Raw genomic sequence first — 5857 nt, 5'->3', positions numbered from 1 at the left:
TGTTATTACTTAATTTATAATATTGAAATGATTTAATTGATAAAATATTTTAAAATTAAATTTAACAAAATAATTCATCTTTAAAAAAATAATTTGACCATTAATTATATATATACTCATAATAAGCGACATCAAAATTAAATTTCCAATATTTAGTTATTTTTTAATTAAAATAAAATTTTTTGAGATCATTTTAATGATTTTATGCTTTCAAAAATATTTTTGTTACCATTTAAATCTTTTCAACATATTTTTTAATACTTTATTTATTTATATAATAAATAAAGTAAAATCCCCAATTTCTGTTTCGGTGTTTCCACTTCCGTGTCCACTCTTCATAACATCTGATATATCACTTCATATCATCCATAGTGGTTATTTCAACCATGGCGATGGCAAGATCGCTGTCTGTCTTCTCCCTTCGCTTCTCTCTCCTCCTTCCACGCTGCCTTCACTCCACTGCCGCCCCTCCGCTCCCAACCCTCATCCTCGCCCGTCGTCACAACCCCGCTGCCGCCGCCCTCTGTCGCTCCCTCCCTCCCGTTGCCGCCCGCTTTACTGCTGTCCGCTGCAATGCCAACCGCGCCGCTGAGAACATGGCCTACTCGCCGCTGAACAACAGTTCGTCGGGTTCCAACTTCAGCGAGCGGCCGCCCACCGACATGGCCCCGCTGTTCCCAGGCTGCGATTACGAACATTGGCTGATCGTCATGGACAAGCCCGGTGGCGAGGGTGCCACCAAGCAACAGATGATCGATTGCTACATTCAGACCCTCGCCAAGGTCCTTGGAAGGTATTGTTGATTTTTTGATATATTTGTTTTAATTTCTTTGTTGTAGCCGAAATTTGAATAATCTTGAGTTTGAATGTTGTTTGACAAAATGTGCCAAAACTTATTTTGAATGAAATTGGAGCATTTTGTAATATATTATTTATGTTTACAGTTGCCTCTGCGTTTGCATTTATGTACCCTGACCTTTACAGTTGCCTTTGGATTTTCTATCTATAGTTTGTGTGTTTCTTATCTAGTTTTGTCTTAAGAGACAATCCAAATAAAGCCTAGAGGACTATGAGTGTTTCTGTTTTCGTCTTTTTTAGAAGGCTAAATTGTCAATTCCATAATTTCAAGGGAATAAATTTGTTGTTCTCTCCATAATTTTTTATTCTTTGAGTTTTGTGAATGTAATTATGTATTGCCATTGAGTTTATATTTATTTTATTTTATTGGGTTTAAGCATATGAATTATCTTTATCTCTGTTTTGTTGCTTCGGTTTTGAGTTTTTGTTATGATCTGGACTTGCCTCTGGTTTATGGTAAATGACATATGCTTCAACATATTCCAAGGGACCTCTGGTTGTATTAGTCACTGTAGTTACAGTAATTACAGAAAGAAGCAGCAAATACTTGAATCATCAATTTCTATACTCTATTACATGTGTCGTTAATAGTTGTTTGCAAGTTGGGGTTTCAGAGGATAGGGGAGGAAAGGGAAGGTTTGTAGTGTAAAAGTTCAATGTTTAACAAGTTGCGAATATAGAAGACTCGAATAAACACAATGAGTTTTATTATAGAAGACTTTATCTCCCTCATTTTGCTAGTTTCCAAATACATATACCAAACAAAGTACTATATAAACATCACTCTTGGTTCGTTAAATTTTCCTATCTTTTGGATTTCTGATATAATTTTGGCTCATAGGTTACTACTGACACGTCCTTTTTATTTTATGTTTTTTACCAGGTCTGTTAAGCATAGAAAAGTATTTTGGTTTTTTTTTTTTTTTAAAATTGGTGTTTTGTGTTTTAATTGATTATTTGGTATATGAGTCTCTCTTGAAGATAGAAAACATTCAATTCTTTTTGGGGGATGATTTATCTTTGCATATTGGTAGCTTTTGTTGTTTATTTTGCATGTATGCCCAATATGATTTACTGCACTGTTGTTAGTTTTGCACAAGTAATGAGTTGTATCATTATTCTTGGTTTTTAGTGAAGAGGAAGCTAAGAAGAAGATTTACAATGTTTCATGTGAGAGGTACTTCGGGTTTGGATGTGAGATTGATGAAGAGACCTCTAATAAGCTGGAAGGTTTGTAATGGCAACGTGTATGCCTTATTAGTACTACGTGTATGCCTTATTAGTACTGCATTTTGCTGCAGTTGTATTTACACTTTCCGTTTCTTCTTTTAATAGGGTTGCCTGGAGTTCTGTTTGTTCTCCCAGATTCATATGTTGATCCTGAAAACAAGGACTATGGTGGTGAGTGTTTATCTACTTCTATTTTGAGCTCCTTTATGTTTATACTTTTTGAACATTACATCCTGGGGTTCTCATAAAAGTAATAAAATGTTTAGCTTACTATTTGACTTGGCTTGGAAACCTAGTGTGGTGGGTAAGTTATATCTTTGAGTTCTAACTGCTAGCAAACCTAGTGAAATGTTACGCAAGCTTCTGGTGCTCCAAGTAGTTTGTTCCTTAAGAACACATCCATCTCCAAAATGCTGTACCTTCTATTAAGGTCTGGCACTCTGGCTTATGTCGTAATATTGTCAGGACTTTTGTCATCTTTAACAGTTAAATATATAGAAATGCATTGACATTAGTCTGAACAAATTATAATAGTACTATCATTACTATCCTTTCATCTATCCTGTAGTTGCAGAATCATTGGAGTTGATACTTGAAACCACATCACATCCACTTACAACTTTCCTTCATCTGTTCTATAGTCCTGCTTTGCTTTATAGATTCCCAAAATCAGAAACCAACTGATTCTTTTTACCAAAATTTTAATTTTCAAATTATGCTTGTACTCCCCTGTAGCTGTTGATATTATTTTTGTTATCAATCTTACCATCCATCTCGGTCAGTATTTTTCTACTTCATCTGCATATAACACTGTTTTTTGCCCCTTCATTAGTAGTCTGGCTTTACTAGGTAATGTCTAGCTCTGAACGCTAATGGAATAACATTGAATTTCACTCCTACCCTGTTCTGTTGGTTCATATATCATACTGATGCCGAATTATTAACTAACTTCAAACTCGTCATTTTCTTTCAACTGCTCTTCATTAGGCTACTTGTTTCTGATGTTGGTTGATAAATCACAGGGTCTGCCCAATGTAGTATTTGCACGAATTTCAAATATCAGAATTTGTTATACTCCTTATTAATGATCTTATTCACACCAAATTTCTCCACCATTCTCCATAGATTTGATAATTTTGCAGTTGTTTATCTTGTTGTTCTATATTACTATATTTAGCATTAAAGTATAACATACTGCACTAGTGGAAGCTGAGTTCTTTTTTAATCAATGCTGCCTTTCGCCTCCATGTTATGTATCACGGCTCAGGCTAATAGTCATTTTCAAATGCATTGGTCCAGCTGAACTATTTGTGAATGGAGAAATCGTCCAGAGATCACCTGAAAGACAGAGAAGGGTGGAGCTACAGCCACAACGGCATCAAGACAGGCCAAGATACAATGATAGAACAAGGTATGCTCGACGTAGATAAAGCATAAGGTGAAGGAGCAAGTGTTGATGAGAGGGAGAGAGATGTAGATGCTTTGCATAAGGATTGGAATCTGCTTCATTTTGTAGCCTTTGGATGCCAACACAATTAGACAAATCATGTTTGCATCATGTTATAAGGCAGAGACATATTTAGGTGGCCAGATATGTTCTAAATAACAATACTCAGTTGAAAACGTATCAGGTGGATTCTATTCTTTGTAATACCTTTTCATTTTTAGCAGAATGCTGACCATAAACGATATCTCCGTCTAATGTTACTGATTCTAATCTTTATGCTGTTAGCTCACACTTGATCTGAAAAAGTGCTTTTCCTTGGTTTTTTGAAGTTAGACGGGTCTTATTTTGAGTTGAACCTGGTCTTGATATATAATTAGCATTTGGTCTAGCAACTTGCATTTTTTTTTTTCGTCCCTTGTGTTGATATATGGATTAGCTAATAATGGATAGCTATTTATATCAGTCGGAAATTAAGTTAGTGCAGCTAGTTTTCATTTAGAAGTTAGTTTTTATGTTATATAAGGCAACGATTCGTTAGAGAGATGGACAGTGAGACATGGACACGGTAATATATGTCCACTGTTTATTTGTTAAGACAGATTTTTTATAGATACAGTAGTACACAGATATAGATAAAATATGTGTTTTTAGTGTCCTTCCTTTATTCACTTTATTAGATAGATAAGATTTATTCACTTTCAAGATTAGATTCAGAATGTGAATGAAGGCAAACGTGAATGAAAATTATAATATTCACTTAGAAGCATTTAAAACTAACTCAGCAGTGAGTTGGAACTAAAAATAAAATACGACTAAAATTGAACAAATTTTCATAATGAAGATTGAAAACTCACTGAGAAAGTGACATAGAGAATTCAAATAAATAACCTAAAAATCACAAAACAAGTGACATAGAACTCCAATTGACACGAAAAGCAAGGTACAAAAAGAATAAAGAAAAATTGAGGAAGGAGGAGGTAGAAAGGATGTGTCAGGAGGGATCGCAGTAAACCTCAAAGGATCTAGAGAGCCATAAAACCTCCGAGCAGAAGGAGAAGAAAGATCTACATTTTGGATCGTAGAAAAAGCAGAGAAGAGAATTAACACATAGAACAGGGAATCAAAAGAATATTAACACAGAGGAATTAACAAATTATGAAACAGAAGAAGAATTTTGTATAAAAACCTAGATGTAAAAACGAAGACTGAGAAGACGAGATGATTAGAGGCAGCGAGGTGATGAGCGGCGGCAACAAACCGTCAACATAAATTTAGTGTATGTGGAATCATTAAGAGAAGCTGCGGGTTCAACATAAATATATAAAAATAAATTAACCTCAACAAACAATTGAACAAGAAAAAAAAGTTTTAATTGCAACCAAATCTAAGCAAAAAATGAAAAGAGAAGCTTGAATGCCAAAAATTAAATATTACAATTTTGATAACAAAAAAAAACCTTGAATCACAACTTCATCTGTTCATTTTTAAGTTTTTAATCATGTTGATGCTTTGAAATCAGTATGTCATTGAATTCATGTTGCTTCCACACTCTGCACCCCAAACCAATTCATCTAAAAAAGAAAATTTATGACTCAGATCAAAAGATTTGAAACTTTAAATGAAGCGGGAAGATAAGCAACAATAAAAGATTCTAATGTGGTATTTTTTTTTCCTATGTTGCAATAATTCATGTTCCATTACTTAGAAATCTCATTTGGTTTTATTGGATGCAAAATTAAAGATAAGAGAAAATAGATTAAGACCTTTTGGCAAAGAGCAATTAGAATTCTGGCAACAATAGTGTGATTCTAGATTTTCTACAACAAGAGCTCCACACCATATAAAGACCCCTCTACAACAACAACAATAACAATAACGACAACGACAATAACATTACAAATATATACATCAGATCAAATAATAAGGAACACACACAACTCATCATTGCAAACCATCACCAATCTGTCATTGGAAAAAGAGAAAAGGAAAAAGAAAAAATCACCCGAGGTGGGAGCATGTCTCTTGAAAGTGATTTAGTGTTGTTATCTACTATGAAGACACAGTTTAAATAAAAAAATAATATTAAAAAAAAAACTATGTGCAAGGATATTCTCAACCACCACAGCCGCTGCCGCAACCTCATCTACTGCCAACACCCCTGCCACAACTATTGTTGTCCCTTTCACCATGACAGAAAATAAATAGATCTCATCGTTCTATTCTTGTCACCGCCGATGCTGCGCTCTCCACTTGCCTATTCTCGCTGTATGTGTTTTCTGTGGCAGCCATTCAGTTTTTTCACCAATCTACTCTCTTTCACTG

General features: G+C 34.6%; 1 pseudogene; it reads left to right on the top strand.

Annotated features, from left to right (window-relative positions):
* The first annotated feature begins 323 nt into the window (after positions 1–323).
* LOC130960660 (multiple organellar RNA editing factor 2, chloroplastic-like) lies at positions 324–3819 on the top strand (annotated as a pseudogene).
* The last annotated feature ends 2038 nt before the right edge of the window (positions 3820–5857 follow it).

The sequence above is a fragment of the Arachis stenosperma genome, chromosome 2 (assembly GCF_014773155.1).
Source record: "Arachis stenosperma cultivar V10309 chromosome 2, arast.V10309.gnm1.PFL2, whole genome shotgun sequence".
Lineage (NCBI taxonomy): Eukaryota > Viridiplantae > Streptophyta > Magnoliopsida > Fabales > Fabaceae > Arachis > Arachis stenosperma.
Note: the sequence above shows the minus strand (reverse complement) of the source record. Positions and strands in the feature narration are given on the sequence as shown.